The following is a 20,007-nucleotide window of genomic DNA, read 5'->3' as shown; positions in this document are numbered from 1 at the left end:
TGTGTTTCAGAAATTCTTCTTGAATTTCTAAATTCCTTTTCCATTTATTAGCCTTGTAGTTTTCCAATAATTTTTATTTAAGTCATACATTCTGATGATAATCGCAATCCATGTAGACCATTGTTTCAAAAAAAGGATGATTCTGCCACTTCCTTGCATATATATACTTGAAAATATAACGTATTTAAAGCAAAACTTACATACAAAAAGGCCACTCATCACTCAAAATCACACAATACACAGCTGTGATACAAGACAAAAATTGGATGTACATGTTCAAAGCAGCAACACAAAGTTAAACAGCCTTATCCATCCTAGGATCAAACTATACAATGCCTTACCAGATACCATTAAACACATACAAAACATTGGTAACTTCAAATCTAAATTGAAGTCGTCTTCGTTGATCATTGCTTTTACATAGTAAATGAATACCTACAAAACTAAATTTTTTCTATGTTAACCCAATGTAGTCCCATCTAAAATGGGACAAGCATATAGATGTGCTCAATAAAAAGTTAAGTAAATGTTGCTATGTATTTAGAATGCTCAAAAATTGCTGCAGTGATCAAACAGTATTGTGTACATATTATGCATTTATGCATAGTCTTTTGCGATATGGTGTCATATTTTGGGGCAATTCAAGTCAGGCAAAACGCTCCTTTATTATTCAAAAACGAGCGATAAGAATCATAAAAGGAGCTGCACCTAGAGATCCATGTAGGGAAATTTTCAAGGAATATAAAATCATGACTCTTCCATCCATTTACATCTATGAAAGTATATGCTTTCTGAAGTCTCACCCCCAGTTTTCTTCTTTAAACAGTGAGTTCCATGACTATACAACAAGACAGAGTAATGCATTTCACAGAGAAGTGCATAAGAAAGCCCAATACAACAAGAGTGCAATATACCACCCAAAAATTCTCTATAGTGCTCTTCCCTTAAAAATAAAAAGGATTCAGCAGCTGAGCAGTTTTAAAAGTGAACTCAAAAGAATGTTAATCAGTAATAGTTTTTACAGTGTTGGTGAATATATGAATTCTTCAGAAAGATAGCGTGCCTTCACCTATCTTATAAGTTACTCATATACAAACTTGTGTTGTGGGGTAGACTCTTTTATGTACACACAAAAATTAATTAATCTGTCAATATAGAGTGTTATAATCATTGTTTCTTGTTGCTGTCCATTATACACAGAATATATGTAACTTATTTGTGTCCTATATTGTTACAAATTTATATCATGTAAGCTATAATTGTTTTGCCTATATATTTAATTCAGATTATTCACTGATAGTTTTTACATAATATGTTGTTATTCATATTTTTTCTGTATGTAACATATGACAAATCCCATATCATTGTACATGATAAAACGGGTGCTCAATAAACTAAACTAAACTAAATTAAGAAGAACATTTATATTTTATCTCTCTGTATACAGTGTAACAACATTTATTGAAGTATTCATCATTAATTGATATAGTAATGTGTGTAATTATGTACAAAGGTATATTATATTTAAAACTGTTAATGTTAACATAAAAATCCAAATATCTCTTGCACATTGTGCAGCTGTAGATGAAAATGGATCAATAAATAAATAAATCAATCAATCATTGAATGTCAGCAGTTGACCACTGTGGTCTGAGATGCTATAACTATAGGAATTACAACATGTCTTTGCAATCTCTATGCTTTACAAAAATTTTGTCAATGGCAGTGTTGCTGGTTCCCATAAAATGTAGTTTTCACTCAAAATATTTTTTGTTTTATATTTTCTCGGCACTTATCTCGGACCTTCTTTCTATCTTCTGTAGCTGTGTGAAGAAATAAAAGGAAAAGATATAAAGACGGGAGGAATGTTCTCAGACACAATCAAAAGCTCATAACTTGTAGTTGCCAACTTACAGTTGTGTATCGTGCTGTATGATCTTGTTGTGACGACGATTTGTAACATCTCAATACTCATTAATGCCGTAACAAAAAGATCCTAAAAAAAAATTTATACACTGCTGAATCGTTATGTCCTCTATGTTTTTTTTATGCTGGTAGGGAGTTTGTTATGGAAAAAGTGACCAACATTTATTGTAATCCTGTCAGTTGAAGTTGTGTGCCTTGTATGTGATAATCATTCCTACATCCTGTGTTATAGTTATATGTTTCTGTACAAACAAGCGGCACAATTTATTTTTCTTACATGGTTGTTGCAAGCATAGTTCGAATGTTTAGTTCTCTGGTTAAATATGCTGGGAGCTGCGCATACTCTTTAATTACGATACTGTAGCAATGTACGACAGAAAGAATAGGCTCTGCTGACCAGACAATGGCCTGGTAATTGAAACTGCAAACGTTAATGTTACAGATATGCCCCATCACGGAAAAAGGAAAGACGTATATGGTAGTTGTCGTCTTCGAAGTAAAACTAAAGCGCGTTTGTGACCTCCCAGTCCTTCCCAGCAAACAGGCAACTTACGATAGTTGTTGCAAATTATGACATGGGGGACTGGCGATTCAATATAAAAAAAAAAAACAATAGCTATTACATCAGCCCTGGAAATGAGAAGAGCAGAACATTTGTTTGGATTTAAAAACAAAGGCGGAATGAAATACTTTTAAGTCGTGGGAGACACATTTGCATTAACGGGAATGCGTTTTCGAACGTAGTAGGGAACGGTTGTCATGGTAACCAGACCTAGCACACACGTAAGTCGCTGTCATCCACTGGTACATAAATAAATAAAGACTGCAATTATTATTTTGGCTACCTTTTGGTAAGTGGACTTGAGCACATACTATTTCTTTTGATGCCTTTTCACAGCAGTAATGTAGGCCTATTGTAAAAATAATTCAAACTACAACTGAAAGTAAGATGTTTGCTTCTTAATGTAGCTCTGTTGAACGTTTGACACTTCCTTCAGCTAAGAAACTAACAACTTAATCTTCGCGTTTGTTGTGTTTTGAAGTATTTGTTATAAATTCACGATATTAACCCCATGTTATTCTGGTTGTGTAGCTGGGGAGCTAAGTTGATCGAAATAGAGACCATGTGTGAGAACGGTAAAAACAATTGTCTGTACGTTTAGAAGAGTTTCCACGAATGGTTTCCCCTTTTTTCAAAAGTAATCGCTATAGTATGTGAATGCCGGTACACGAAAGTAGAAATACACGCGGAATACGATTCCAGCAAAAGGAAGTACCATATGATACGGTGCTGAACAAGCTTATCACCACTTCGTAAGCGTATGTATTACATCGAGTTCCTATTTCATGTAAGTGCCGTGCAGGATTAAATGAATTCAGTTATAAACATCTGTGACTGTAAACTGCACGATGCATTTCTGGGAAGAATTTTGTTGACTTTTTTTCACCGTGCACTCTCCGAATTTTACGTTTAGAGATTTGTGAGAGACAATACAGAAACTCTATGCGACAAGGTCTTGCGTGTTGTTACGCAAATCGCATTGTTCAGGATTATAGAATAATTATTTATTTTGTAAAATATATGCGCATCACATGCCCCCTGTTTTTATGTTGTAGAAAGGTTTGCTCAAAAAAGAAGTGTGCACCCACCTATAGTTCTTTTGGGTAAATGCTTGAGCAAAATGATTTCCACTTTCTTTATTTGTGATTAAAACATGCTGTAAATACTCGTTTTAGGTGCTCGAAGCGAAACGCTTCTTGTACACTATTTTAAACATTTATTCGTTGAATTTGCTTCTACCGCTGGTGCAGCAAAATGTTCATGAAAAACGTCATAGACTCATTACTGTGAGTCTTAATTCAAACTAGAAGAAAAAAAACTCAACGGTTACTGTACGCTGGGTACGAGAGAAGCTAGTTTCAACCTAAGCTGCACTCAACATAATAGTTGTGTTGCCTGACAACGCTGCTTGGCATGCTAACATCACCGTAGTGATCGGCTGATGCAACGGAGGCGGACGTGTGTGGTTGCTGTATTTCGGCGCTGAGCATTATCTGATGTTATTCGGGATGGATGTGCGTGAATAAACCTTGAGATAATATTAGGAATATAGCAGTGTTTAGACTAAATTATCGAAGTGCGTTATGAACTTTGGAAATTGTTATAAATGCGGTTGGCTGATTGTCAGTAGCGAATCCATAGGATGTCCACTAAGATAGGCTTTGTAAGTGCAAGAACAATGGGCCTGCTGTAGTGTTTAATTCGAAATTATAGTTTGCACATGATCAGATATCGGAGCAACGTGAGACGAGTTACTAACTTGAATAATAGCACTGCCATATAAATCCGTGATGTACGCCAATGACAACTTTTATCAAATCACATAATGACGTGAACGTTTTCGAACAAATGAACAGCTCTATGAAGGAAAACTCAGCTCAGCGGTTCCATGAAAATGGTGGACCTTAAATTAATGTGAAACTGAGCACAACCTCTCTTCCGTTAGTGATGTTAACAATGGACAAAATGAACTCTACCATTCTGTAAAATTGTTGGGGATATACCTCGATAGTAAATTGAGCTGGAATATTCACACAGGAAAGCTCTGCAGTAAATTGCAAGAAGTTTATATCTCTGTAGAAGGTGAAAGATTGCGTGAGTAAAGGGCTCATGCTTATGCCATAGGCTACTATGCCTTTATTCATACACAGTTGCCTTATGGAATACTTCTTTGGGGAAACTCTGCTGTAGAAACAGAGGTTGTCCCAGTGGTAGAAGAAAGCCATTAGATGAATTTTTGGTTTTAGTAACTTAACTTTCTGCAGGCAGAACTTCATTGAGTACACAATACTTATGCAGTCCATGCATGCCAAACAGAATAAACACATGTATGAAAGTATATCATATGTGCACTCATATAAAACCAAAAACAGGAACTTACGGGACTGTTTTCCACTGGTTGGCAAAATATTTTTCGATAGTATACCACATGACATGAAGACATTACATGAAAATAAATTTAAAGTAATGGTAGAGACATGTTTGAGAGAAAAAGCATTTTATAACACAACTGAATTTGTATTTAACGAAAAAAGATGATTTTTTTAAAATTATAATTGTGATTGTAACAAACCAAATTGTAATTTATGACATACAAACCGGTTTGCAATCTGTGTAACAAAACTAATTACATTATGAGTACAAGATAAGTAATATCTGTATAATAATATTTTCATTGTTATCCACTTGTATAATCATTTATATAATTATGTATGCCCCCCCCCCCATGAACCATGGACCTTGCCGTTGGTGGGGAGGCTTGCGTGCCTCAGCGATACAGATAGCCGTACCGTAGGTGCAACCACAACGGAGGGGTATCTGTTGAGAGGCCAGACAAACGTGTGGTTCCTGAAGAGGGGCAGCAGCCTTTTCAGTAGTTGCAAGGGCAACAGTCTGGATGATTGACTGATCTGGCCTTGTAACAATAACCAAAACGGCCTTGCTGTGCTGGTACTGCGAACGGCTGAAAGCAAGGGGAAACTACAGCCGTAATTTTTCCCGAGGGCATGCAGCTTTAGAGTAGCATGGAGAGCTGCATCAAACCAGTCTGAGGACTGAAGACCACAACAACAACAACAATTATGTATGCACTGACAAAGCTGTGTACAAAACAACAGATGTTTACAGACAAATAAATCAATTCTATGTATTTATCACAGTTTAGAAATTCGTAACCACATTGAAAAATGAAAGATTCATACTATTATTGGTTACCATATAGATGTATGTGATTCTGAATGTTTTTTTGATAACCACTGATTTAGTTGCAAATAGCTGTTCTGAAGAATTGTTGATTGGTGATTTGTACCCTGGATTTTTCCCCTCATTGTTTTAATGCTGTGTGTAGTTGCAGACAGCACTTTATATATGAAATCATTTCATGCCACACATAAATTAGAAATTAACTTTAAACTTATAGAATAAGTCCAAAGAAGACAAAAAGTCAGATGTTAAATCATCTCCACTAGAACATTATTAAACCAGAGATATTTTGTATGAATTATGATTGACATATAGGCCTAACAAAAGTGAGACAGATACGTAATATATTTATAATATTTGCTTTCCTGTGTGTGATTCAGTGTTGATGCCTGGATTAGTAGTAACAATAATAATAATAATACTTTATTCATCATTGAATGATTCACTTCATTATACAAAACCATCAATTGATAGGTTACGAATCTTGACACATGACACAACAACACATTCTTCTGAAGATATTGTTGATGAACTTGGTGATATCGTTGATGAACTTGGGATAAGATTGCACATAAAAGGTTTGCTGCTATTTACTTTCTCCTTTCCCCCCCAAACACTTCTTATTCTGTACCTCACTATAATACTCTTCTAATGTGTAGAAAGGTTTTTGTGAAAGAAATTTCTCAAGCTGAAACTTAAGCTTCAGTATAGGAAGTTTCATAACTATTCTTGGAAATGCATTGGAGAATTTTAATCTTGCATATTGTGGGCCATTTTCATAGAGTGCTGTTCTTAGACAGTGGATGTATTTCTTTCTTTATTCCTAGTACTGAACCGACAAAAATCAGAATAAATTTTGGGATGCAGTCTTTAAGTGAGCAATATAGCTTTTAGATTATATATGTTTGTTGTGGCCAACACACCAGCTTTTGGAAACAGGCCGTAGCATGATTCTTTCTACCCAGTTTCAGGATGATTCTTGTAGGCCTTTATTGAAGGATGAGTACCTTATTGGGATCCTGATTTGGTTTTTACTTCCCATATTTCAATTCCATAGCACAGGTGTGAGGAAAATAAAGCATGGCATGCGGTCCTTAGGAAAGCAATCTCTTCGCAAAACTTGCTATTCGTATTGATTGTGCAAATATGTTATTAGGTAGCTTACTTGTTAAAGAGTTACATTTCAGATCGGTGTGAATAGTTAAACATTCTAACGTGAATGCCTTCATCAATCATCCGTATGGGATAAAGCAAGTTATTGTGAATCTTTGTAAATTTAAAATAAAATTATAAGAAGTACTTTAATAACCATTCTTATAAATTATTTTTTTTAAAATCTTGGTTTAATTATAGAAAGTTCCTATTAGCTGTGTGGCAAGCAGCAGAGGATAGGGTAAATGGGTCTCCATCCTTAACAGCAAATAGGTAACTGCTATTCTGTGTGAGACTGAAATCATGATGACAATAAGGAAACAATTACGGTATGTGAAGGAGTGAAATACATAGCAGATCTTGTGTGTCTAACAATACCTTTATCAACAGCATAGCTGATAAAAATCAGAATAAATTTTGGGATGCAGTCTTTAAATGAGCAATATAGCTTTTAGATTATATATAAGGAATCCAATGATCATTTACTCACATAAAACTCAGTCATATGAAATCAGCTTGAGTAAAAGTTAAATTTGAGGCCAGGATTTTTGGACACTTCCTGGCTACTTAAGCTGTCTTAATAGATGTTATTATTAACTTAACAGGTAATGTTTTAATCTAGAACCGAATGAGTTTGTAAAGTTTTGATAAAATAAGATATGTTATCAAATGTCTCTGACACTAATGCTATCATTCAAGTACCTAATTACTCACTAGAGATGAAAATTCCCTGTGTTTGGATACTATCCCAGTTCTACAAAAGCTTGTTGCCATGTACTGGGACATATCAGCAGTCAGAGAAACACCACGATTTATTCACACATGAAGAACTACCATACAAATATTTGTTCACGAAACAGACTCGCCAATGAGAGATAGTGATACTTTTACCTGAAAAAACGATTAATATTACTTAAAGAGAACAAAGCACCAGGTCCTGATAGAATTCAAATTAGAGTTTACATTGAATGTGGTGTTGAATTGCCCTTTTCCCAGCTCATGCTTACTGAAAATCTTGTACACAGGATTTCCTCTCTGGAAAAGAGTACAGGTCACTCTTACTTACAAAAAGGATAAAAATTCAGATGTACAGAATTAAAGAACAAGAACATCGATGTCCGGCTGTTGTAGGATGCTAGAGCATATTTTATGATCAAACATTGACATTCAGCAAGATTCTTTCAAAGAAATATCATGGATTCTGGAGAAATCACTCATATGAAACAAAGCTTGCTTTATTCATTCATGACATATCCCAAGCATAAAGCAGGCTGTGTTTCAAATTAGTGATTTTTCCAGATTTTTCAGTCTGCTTTTGCTCTAGCCTTCACTTCTCAATAATGCGAAGATATGCTAGAAATGACATGTGGTTTGGAAGGATTACTGAAGTTCGGGCACACAATTTGCTGAAGTGGCAATCGGTTTATAGACTTGCATCAAGCGGTTGAACATTCTTCTAAAGGGACTCCCAGTCAGTCATGCCATATGACTATTTGTGTCACCCAAACAATAGATGCAGGTGGACAGATATATTCCATTTTCCTAGATTTTCAAAAGGCATTTGACAGTGTGCTACATTATCCAACACTAGCCCTGCGAAACAATCATGTGGAATACATTTGCAAATGTATTATTGCCTTGACGAATGTCTGATTAATATTAGGTTGGTGCATAAGTTTGTAGCGTTTTTGTTTTGCATGTTGATATTCCGGTTGCTATGGGCTTATTTATCAATTGTCATTTTTTATTTATATTTCACTGTTGGTATTTCAGTTTACATATTGTCATTCAGAGATTGTGAGTGTATTTTTAGATGTCAGAAAATGGAGTGCTAAGTGGGGAAATTGGGAACATTTCCAACGTATTCTACTGTTTGAGTTCAATAGAGGGATGACAGCAGCAGAGACAGCCAGAAATATTTGTGCCAAGTATGGGGATAGCTTTGACATTGTTGACTCTCCAAGTCCAGAAAGACCTTTGGGGTTTGATGAAGATTGTTTAAACACATTAATCCACAATGATCCTCGTCGGTGTATTTCAGAGCTGGCAAATGTGATGAACTGTGATCATTCCAACATTGTGTGACATTTGCTTGCAATGGAGAACATTCAGAAATTGAATGTATGGGTACTGCATACTGTTAGACAAAATCACAAAAATCAGCGATTAGCCATATGTGCATGCTCATCACCAATTGGCTCATGAACAATACCGATCATTCCTATCCTGTGTTGTTACTAGTGATGAGAAATTGTGTCTTTATGCTAATGCAAGGAAAAGAAAGGAATGGTTGTTCTCAAACAAAGGAGCAACTCCCTCTACAAAGTCTTGCACAGATCCTTAAAAAGATAATGTTATACATCTGGAAGAACAGCAGTGGTGTGGTGTAGTATGAATTGCTTCCCTGTGGGTAACCATTACTGCTGATATTTATTGTCAACAGTTGAGACATATTGCAGACTCAATGCATGAACAATGACCAGGAAGTCTGTGTGAAATGATGCTACTCCACAATAACGCCCGCCTGCATCCACCTAGACTGACAAAAACCACTTTTCTGGGAATTGGGTTGGGAGGTCATTCTGCACCCACATTACTCACCTGAACTTGAGGCCTCGGATTTTCATCTTTACCACTCTCTGTCAAACAACCTTCAAGAAACTTCCTTTCCAGATGAAAGTGCACTCTGAATATGGCTCAATGAGTTCTTTGCTTCAAAACTATGTGATTTCTATAGTCGCGGCATTGAAGAGCTACCACACCATTGGCACACTGTTGTAAATAGCGAAAGAGAATATATTATTGATGACTAAAAGTCTCTGTTATGTGTGTCTGTTGTGTTTATTCAACTTGCGGAAAAACACCACAAACTTATGCACCAACCCAATAGAACCAAGTACCTTATAGTGGATGGTGAATGTTCTACGAAAATAAAAGTAACATCAAGAGTGTATAATAGGGCCTCTAAACTAAGACTAAATCAACAATCACGACCAGAGGACCACATGGTGCTGATCAGTGGATTTGTCACCCTTTGTCATACGTCATCATATAGGTGCGGTAAGAAGTGGCATGGAGATAGCACAGCATTTTCTTGGGTGATGTTTCTCCCCAGAGCTGCTGCTTCTCATTCAAGTAACTCCTCAATTGGAATCACATGGCTGAGTGGACCCTGTTGCAGTCGTCCCACCAAAGAAACATTCTTGTCAGCACTGCGAACTGAACCCAGGTACTCCATGTTGCAGTAGATGTGCTGACCACTTGGCTATGGAGGCAGGTGATAGGACCTCCGATGCTTTCAGTGTACACTAATGATGTTCATATAAGATCAGTAGCACTATAAAATTGTTTGCTGACAATCCAGTTGTCTAAAGGAAAGTACTGCCATAAAACAATTGTAAGGATCTGCAGAAAGACTTGGTTAAAATTTCTGCCGACTGTAATGTATGGATGCTCTCTTTAAAATTGGATAAATGTAAGATTATATCTATAACAAAGAGAAAAAAAACCCTATACCACCTCAGTACAAAAACTAGTGGTGAACATCTTGAGCAAGTACCATTATTTTAGCATTTAGTGGTCATACTAAGAGGTGATATCAAATTGGATGAACAAGTAAAGGCAGCATTAGGGACGCCAAATTGAAGACAGATTTTCTGGCAGAGATCTGGGAAAATACAATGCATCCACAAAGAAAGTCACATACAAGTGACTTGTGTGACCAGCTCTAGAGTATTGTTCCTGTATTTGGAGTCAGTATCAAGTAGGCTTGAGGACAATATTATGGAAATGGAAGAGGACGTAGATGAAGATGAAATAGATATCCTGACAAAACTCTACCATCTGGCGAGTAAGATGTATGAGACAGGCGAAATACCCTCAGACTTCAAGAAGAATATAATAATCCTAATCCCAAAGAAAGCAGGTGTTGACAGATGTGAAAATTACCAAACTATCAGTTTAATAAGTCACAGCTGCAAAATACTAACGCGAATTCTTTACAGACGAATGGAAAAACTGGTAGAAGCCGACCTCGGGGAAGATCAGTTTGGATTCCATAGAAATGTTGGGACACGTGAGGCAATACTGACCCTATAACTTATCTTAGAAGAAAGATTAAGGAAAGGCAAACCTATGTTTCTAGCATTTGTAGACTTAGAGAAAGCTTTTGACAATGGTGATTGAAATACTCTCTTTCAAATTCTGAAGGTGGCAGGGGTAAAATACAGAGAGCGAAAGGCTATTTACAATTTGTACAGAAAGCAGATGGCAGTTATAAGAGTCGAGGGACACGAAAGGGAAGCAGTGGTTGGGAAGGGAGTGAGACAGGGTTGTAGCCTATCCTCGATGTTATTCAATCTGTATATTGAGCAAGCAATAAAGGAAACAAAAGAAAAGTTCGGAGCAGGTATTAAAATCCATGGAGAAGAAATAAAAACTTTGAGGTTCGCCAATGACGTTGTAATTCTGTCAGAGACAGCAAAGGACTTAAAAGAGCAGTTGAACGGAATGGACAGTGTCTTGAAAGGAGGATACAAGATGAACATCAACAAAAGCAAAACGTGGATAATGGAATGTAGTTGAATTAAGTCGGATGATGCTGTGGGAATTAGATTAGGAAATGAGACACTTAAAGTAGTAAAGGAGTTTTGCTATTTGGGGAGCAAAATAACTGATGATGGTCGAAGTAGAGAGGATATAAAATGTAGACTGGCAATGGCAAGGAAAGCGTTTCTGAAGAAGAAAAATTTGTTAACATCGTGTATAGATTTAAATGCCAGGAAATCGTTTCTGAAAGTGTTCGTATGGAGTGTAGCCGTGTATGGGAGTGAAACGTGGACGTTTAATAGCTTAGACAAGAAGAGAATAGAAGCTTTCGAAATGTGGTGCTACAGAAGAATGTTGAAGATTAGATGGGTAGATCACATAACTAATGAGGAGGTATTGAATAGAATTGGGGAGAAGAGGAGCTTGTGGCACAACTTGACTAGAAAAAGGGATCGGTTGGTAGGACATGTTCTGAGGCATCAAGGGATCACCAATTTAGTATTGGAGGGCAGCGTGGAGGGTAAAAATCGTAGAGGGAGACCAAGAGATGAATACACTAAGCAGATTCATAAGGATGTAGGCTGCAGTAGGTACTGGGAGATGAAGAAGCTTGCACAGGATAGAGTAGCATGGAGAGCTGCATCAAACCAGTCTCAGGACTGAAGACCACAACAACAACATCAAGTAGGCGTGATAATGATCAGTCAGAAAATTGAGGAACCCCCTGTTAAGACCATAACATGTTTATATAGCCCACAGGAAAGTGTAACGTAATTTATTAAATGGTAATTGTTGAACGAAAAAGATATTCTGACGAGACCCTACTAGTTAAATGTAGACCACCTGTGTTCAAAGAAGACTGTGATGACTGTGCTGTGACCATTGTTTACCTCGTGTAGAGATAATGAGGAACAGATAAGACACAGGGCACATGCAGAAGCATATAGATAGTCATTTTTCCCTCATTCTGTACACTAATAAAATAGGAAATAAAATTTAAAATATTGTTATGATTGGTAAGAAGAGACGGACAGGACAGCATATCACAGTGTACCAGTCTTCCTCACCAAGTAGGTATGTGTATAGGGGACTGCATGTAGAATACTAATGTGATCCATTCTGGAGTACTGCTCAAATGTTTGGGATGCCCACCAGATCAGATTAAAGGAGGAAATTGAAGAAAGTCAAGGGCAGGCTGCTAGATTTGTTTTGATCAATATGCAAATGTTAGAGAGATGCTTTGAGAACTCAAATGGGTATCCCTATATGAAAGACTACATTTTTTTCAAGGAACACTGTTGAGGAAATTTAGAGAACCTGCTTTGAATCTGATTTCAGAATGATTCTACTACCGCCAGCTTACATTTTGCATAAGAACCACAGAGATGTGATAAAAGAAATTAAGACTTTTATGGAGGCATAGAGACAGACATTTTTCCCTCACTCGATTCGCGAGCGGCACAGAAAAGGAAATGACTAGTAGTGGTACAATGTGCCCCCTGCCAGTTGTAGAATATAATAAACAGTTGACTAATAAAGAATAGTTCTCACCTGTTTTATGGCTCCTCCCTCTCAGTCAAGCTGATAAGAGCTGTTCTTAATGGGGCAATGCATAGTGGATTGGAACTGTGCAAAGTAAGACAACACCATAGCCTTTAAATAAATTCAATGAGAAGTACTTGAAACTGCAAAATTTGAAGAACATAGCTGCTTTAGTAACTTGTCTCAATGTCACTACATCTCAGGAGCACATTATCCAACATGATATGAGAGCTTTTGCTGTTAACAATGGGGAGAAAATTGTAAGCACTCCCAATAAACCACATATAAAAAAAGGTGCTTTTTTATACTTATATATGTGTTTATTTGCAGTACTTCAAATATAGCCTCATCTTCTTCAGAAATAGTTACTGGCAAAAGTTAATAACGTGGCAGACTTCTAAACCATTCTTTACCTAAATCAGAATTAAGTTTTTTATTGCACACTAGTAACTGGACACACAGAGCTATTATAGATTTATCCTTATTGAGTACATCAAAGTAATCTTATCATTTCAATGTTACGAAACAAGAACAACTTATTGGAGCAAATAAATTCAAAGTTCTAGTTCTTTGTCATCTTAGGATTACTTCAGAGACCCTCTTCCACATGATGATAATTAACTGTCAGCTATTACAAGCTACCTGTTGGAGTGATGTATTAGTACACCGTTACTGGCTGAAATAACTGAGTAAGATCCTTCTGCTCCTGAGTTCTGCAGTCCAGTGCACATGAAACCAGGTGCTCTGAAGCTGACAAAGTATTGCCATCAATGCAATGCCTGATGCCTTCAGTGACTACCGTAACATAATGTTGTCAAGTGATCTTTCACAGAACCCAAAGAAATTCTGATTGTATGTAAATGTTGTTGGTGCCACCAGAGTTAGTATCCAGACCCTAGCGAATGAGACAGGAAGTGACATTGATGGTAGCAAAGCAAAAGCTGAAATGTAAAATTTTAGAACATATTCTGAGCTCAAACATAGTGAGTGAGGTATCCTTGATCAGAATGAGCTCCTAATGCCAACCAGCATAGATTTTGAATACATCAATCATTTGAAACCCAACTCGTACTTTTCACACGTGACATAGTGAAAGCTTTGGATCAAGGCTACCAGATAGATGCAGTATTTCTTGGTTTTGTTGAAAAGCATTTGACTCAGTACCACACCTACGCTTATTGTCAAAAGTACGATAATATTGGGTATCAAGTGAAATTTGTGACTGGATTGAGGCCTTTTGGTAGCAAGGACACAGCATGTTATCTTGGATGGAGAGTCATCACCAGAATGTAGAAGTAACTTTGTGTGTGCCCCAGGAAAGTGCGATGGGACCCTTGCTGTTCATGTTGTATATCATTTACCTTGCAGAGTTTTTTTGCAGATGATGCAGTTATCTACAATGAACTACTGTCTGAAAGAAGTTGCATAAATATTCAGTCAGACCTTGATAAGATTTCAATTTGGTACAGAGATTGGCAAGTTTCTCTATATTCAGAATTGTGAAATTTTACGTTTCACAGAACAAAAAATAATAGTATCCTATGACTATAATATCAAAGAGCCAATGTTGCAGTCAGGCAACTTGTAAAAGTACCTGGGTATAATGCTTTGTAGGATATGCAATGGAATGATCACATAGGTTCAGTTGTGGGTATAGCTGGTGATAAAACTTCGGTTTATTGGTAGAAAACTGGGGAAGTGCAATCAGTTCTGTAAAGGAGATTGCTTATGAATCACTTATGAGACTGGTTCTAGAATATTGTTCAAGTGTGTGGGACCCATACCAGATAGGACTAACAGAAGGCAACATGAATGGTCACTGGTTTATTTCATTTGTGGATGGAACTGAACTGGAAAACTCATGAAGATAGACGTAAACTATCTGGAGAAAGTCTATTAACAAAGGTTCAGGAACTGGCTTTAAATGTTTACTCTAGGAATATATTACAACCCCTTACATATCGCTCATGTAGGGATCGTGAGGATAATATCAGAATAATTAGTGCACACACAGAGGCATTCAAACAGTCATTCTTCCTGTGTTCCATTCACGAATAGAACAGGAAGAAACCCTGATACAATGGGATGTACCCTCTGCCATGCACCTCATGGTGGTTAGCAGAGTGTAGATGTAGATGTAGAATGCAGATTCCATCTCTCATTCTTAAATATGGCTGTTCTTCAATGGAATCTATGTGGCATCAGATGACATAGGGTGAAACAGCAGCTGCTTCTATGTTCACAATTCTCAGCTGTTTTCTGCTTCTATGAAATGAAAATATGGACTCAAGACTGCTTTGACCTTTCACATTTCACCACAGTGTGTTACTATGAACGTCCCAAAGAGGAAATTCCAGCTCATGAGGGTGCCATTGACGCCATTTCCATAGCCAGATCATTCTGTTGAATGCATAGTTACAACATTTTGCCTTCCCGCACTTAAATTTTCTCTCTACATCTACATACCACCGTCACTTGTTCTTACCAGGGTAGACATTCTACAGCTTATCGCTCAAATGCCAACCTCTTTGTTCCTGCTCAGTGACTATAATGCCCACCATCCCATTTGGGATTCTCCCAGAGCATGCAATGCAGGTATATTAACCTGGTTGTAGATTAAAGTATGGTGCATGCAGAATTGAAGTCTCATAATCTGATATTATTTTTAACGGTGTCCTGCAATTCAGTGATGAACACACCACCATGGATTTAAAGTTGTCTCGTTGGCACATTTACTTCTGTTAAACCACATTCAAGCAATGATAACTTTACCATTTACTTCTGTTTATATTTCACAAACACCACGCTTGCACAAATAATTCGAGTTTGTTATCAATGGCAAAAAATTTAGTAAACATCAATCTTCAATAACCAGGTACAATGGGGCATCAGTGATTTTGGGTTTGTGGATTTTGGGGAGCACATAGAAGGTGGATATGTGGGGTGTGATATGGTTGAGCAGGAAAATGGATTCAGTGAAGAGGTTCTAGGAAATGCCTAAGGCTTTAAGATGGGATTGGAGATTATATTGTATTTCTGGGATGGGATCACTCTGGTAGAGTTTGTAGGAGCAGGAATCAGACAAACAGCGGAGGCCTTCAGTCAGTTAATAGAAGTGCCTCCCTCATCACCCAATACCACCCCAGACAGGAACAACTGAACCATATCCTTTGTCAGTGGTTTGATTATCTATTATCATGCCCTAATATGAGGGATATCCTACCCAAGATCCATTCCACGCCTCCTAAAGTAGTGTTCCTTCACCCACAAACCTCCAAAATATCCTAGTCCATCCCTATGCCAGTCCCAATCCCAGCCCCTTCCCTGAGGAAGACCCAGGTGCAAGACTTGCCCAATCCACCCACACAGCAATTCATAGTCCAGCAATTCATATCCTTCCCCATCAGAGGCCATGCCACCTTCTAATGCAGACATGCTGTGCGCTAGCTCTGTTGCAGTCACTGCTCAGCTTTACATATAGGTATGACTACTAACCTGCTATCCAGTAGGATCAATGGCCACTGTCAGACTGTGGCCAAGAGCAACGTGGACCATCCTCTTGCACACCTCACAGCTGGATTTCAATGGCTACTTCATAAACGTAGCCATCTCTATTCTCCCCTTCACCACCAGTTTTTCTGAAGTGCACAGATGCAAGCTATCCTTACAACACATTCTCTGCTCCCTAAATCATCATGGTCTCAACCTCCGGTAACCTACTGTCCCTACGAGCTCCATCTAACACTTCCTGCCTTCTCTGTTCTCTAACCTCTGTATTGAATCATATTATTTTCCTTTCTTTATATACAAGACATATGTAAACTGAATGAGCTATAAACCAAATACAACACCAGAGGGAAATTAACAAGTTGTTTTGTGGCAAGGATAATGCTTTGAGACATTGTTAAATATCTGTATGAAACAAAGTAAGAAGTACACTCTTCAATTTATTAATTCATGTACCTTCACCTTTTTGTTTTGGGAAGTGGTACTTAAGGAAGTATGCCTGGATCCATAGTAGCAGCATTTTTAAAAATGTGCATTTTAATGGATTGTTGCTGCCATTCGATGTGTTTCAGTTTTAGTCTGGCCTGAGCAAAAATAGACAGCGTTCATGTGTTTGTGAGTTGTGCTTGCCTGTGTGAAAGCATGAGCATTTCTCTTTTCTGATGAAGGCTTTGGACAAAAGCTTTACTGTATAACAGCTTTTTTGCTGTGGCTGTCTGCAACTCAATGTGTCATCTTTACGGTGAGCAGAAATCTATCCTTTCTCTAATTGTCGTTCATCTTTTGTTAGTTTTGATAGCCCGCCTACTCCCTCCTTTGTCTCTACATGTCAGTATCAGTTGATATTCACATCCTGATATTGCAGCTCTTATCTCCTAATGGCAAATGTTTCTCCACCATACTTACAATTGTGTCTGGAAGAAAAGCAGATTCCCCACATTGGCGTGAAGCTACCATACTCCATATACCTAAATCTGGTAAAGACAGACACCATCCTTTCAATTATTATCCCATTACCCTAACCAGTTACGTTTTAAGGTGATGGAACAAATGATCAGTGGGCAGCTAGCATGGTGGCTTTAAGTCACAGAAGTTGCTAGAAAACATCTAATGTGGCTATCGTAGGCATTGCTCTGCAGCTGACCATCTCATCATTTTGTTGATTCACATCATGGATAACTTTCTTTCGAAATGCTGGACCCTAACTCTATTTTTTGCTTTAGAGAAGTCGTATGACGATTGCTGAAGAATGAGAATTCGCCATATGGTGTCACAGATGGGGCTTGCGATGTTGCCTGCCCCATTTTATTAGGCACAATGTTTTTAATGTATGTAAGGGTTATCAGACCTATTCGTTCAAGAGAATTTGGTACCTAAGGACTTCATACCGAGTGTAATCTCAATTGCCATAGTAGGGCAAGGGTTGTGGGTGGCAAAATTGTGAAATAGTCTTGAAGTATATTTAGCTTCTTACATTCCCTATTATTATACTCTTCCTTATTACGGAAATAATTGTTTACTGAGTTATATTACCATGAATATTTATTACGTTATCATATACAAACATGCTTTCAGTGTAGCTACCAGAGTTAGACTGAAATGATATGCAGTTTTTTTCATAAGTCTTCATAATTGTATTGTTGTTAATATCTTCATTGATGAAGCTTTGCAATATCTTCTGTGAGGCCCACCTCAGTGGTCAGTGTAGTGTCAGAAGCTCCATGACATAACTGTTGTGGTATAAAGGCATCTGCTGCTGAAGTGCACTTGCCTTATGGCGAGCAAGAAGTTCCTGAAACAAATAATGATACAATACAAACTAATAATTCTACTAACACATAATATAAAATGGAGACAAATATGCCCCTGTGAATTATCTGACATGCATCCATTGACATAATGTTAATAAACAGTACATTTTCCCATTTATAGACAATGAGGGTACAGAATGTAGATGTAGATACAGAAAAGTTCACACTTCTGGCTCTTGAAGGAAACATCCCAAATGGACTCTCAGACACATCACCCCATATAAATGAGTAACCATGCCACTGTTTCGTAAGTAATCTAATTCACAAATTAAATATTATTGTAGATATTATGTTTTCTACATACATGTGGCATACATTGAACATTGTTCATATTTGATTTTCTTTCTCATTTATTAGTTATCCTTCCACTTACAACATTCATATCTCTACATCTACATCTATACTCTGCGAACCACTGTGAGGTGAATGGCAGGTTGATACCATTACATTTTGCTTCTGAAAAGCTACTAGTTTCAGTTACATTAGGTAAGAATATACATTTTTTAAATATTTTTATTACCCACTATTAATATTATTCTTACTTTTCTTTCAAAGCCAAATAACTAGATAGGCTTCATGAAAACAGATATGTCAGTTGAATCAGCTCTGTCATGATGATACTGCACAAATTCAAGTGGCCCACCAGAGAGAGTGTCACCAAATGCGTCATTCATTTGGTTTCCTAAAACCTAACGAGAGCAATACAAAAATTAGATGTGGGAAAAATGTAAATTTCTTTTTGGTGTAAGAAAGGAAAGGTGAGACTAGGAATGCTAGAACCCAAGAAAGAAAGAAAGAAGACAGAATCCAAAAACATACCTTTCCCACCTCTGCTCCAGGCTCCCAACTGGGATTACTTCACTGATGGGCCAAGGGACCAAGATCTCCACCAATTCTATATAGTGGACACCATCAGATTCACCTCCATAGGCCATGAAAATTGGTTCTGACACCCTACTACTGAAAACCAATCGATCGAACTAAAAAGAGGACTGATTAGCCAAATCATCCTAAATCCTTTGGTTAAGTCATGGTAAGAGATGAGCTTGACACTGATACACTAACGTCACTTTAAATAAATTACGTAAATGCACCCCAAGCATTTAGTAAATCCAAGGCAGCACGAATTTCTTTGTACAAAACCACATCCACCCAGTAGAGCACCACACAAACCCTCACCAGATTTTGGCATTTACTAAATTAAATCTACAAAACTGATTATAAAATGCACTAAATTATGGTCTGTAAAATCTTCATTCTTAAGTTGTCATTGGATGGAAACAGCCATTAATTTAGAATAATAATCTTAATCTAAAACTTGTTAGGGAATTGACATCATTAAGTTGTAGCATGTTTCTAAAAGTGGAAGACTTTCTGTTTCCTTCAGCATTTTAACTGCTACCAGCATTATCATTTCTAGTGGACTCTCCTGCCTGAGCAAATTAAAACCTGAAAACTGATATTCCTGTGTAACAGGAGAAAAATATTGTATCCTTGTATAGGATACAAAGATCATGATAAATACAAAAAAATTAGCACCTTCCTTTTGCGAGGAAAGAAGGTATTCTTCCTTGCACAGAGGACAGTAGGTACTAACACCCAAACCTCCAGATGTCAGACACACAGATCAGTACCAAAGGTTGTATGTCGATGGAGTATCAACCAAAACAGCGATTTAGTCATGCTATGTGCTGTCATCCAGTAGAATATGCATAAATGGTAATTAAAAGTAGCACTGCAACTATGGAACACAGGAGA

General features: G+C 37.3%; 1 protein-coding gene across 1 annotated transcript in view; it reads left to right on the top strand.

The window, feature by feature from the left end:
* The first annotated feature begins 2,749 nt into the window (after nt 1–2,749).
* The window catches only part of LOC126482131 (protein eyes shut-like), a 259,779-nt gene continuing 242,521 nt past the window's right edge, over nt 2,750–20,007 (top strand). The window contains exon 1 of the mRNA XM_050106108.1: nt 2,750–2,777. The gene's annotated coding sequence lies outside the window, so the exon portion shown is untranslated. The remainder of the gene's footprint in view (nt 2,778–20,007) is intronic.

This window comes from Schistocerca serialis, chromosome 5 (genome assembly GCF_023864345.2).
Source record: "Schistocerca serialis cubense isolate TAMUIC-IGC-003099 chromosome 5, iqSchSeri2.2, whole genome shotgun sequence".
NCBI classification, from domain to species: domain Eukaryota; kingdom Metazoa; phylum Arthropoda; class Insecta; order Orthoptera; family Acrididae; genus Schistocerca; species Schistocerca serialis.
This window is presented reverse-complemented; position numbering and strand designations above follow the sequence as displayed.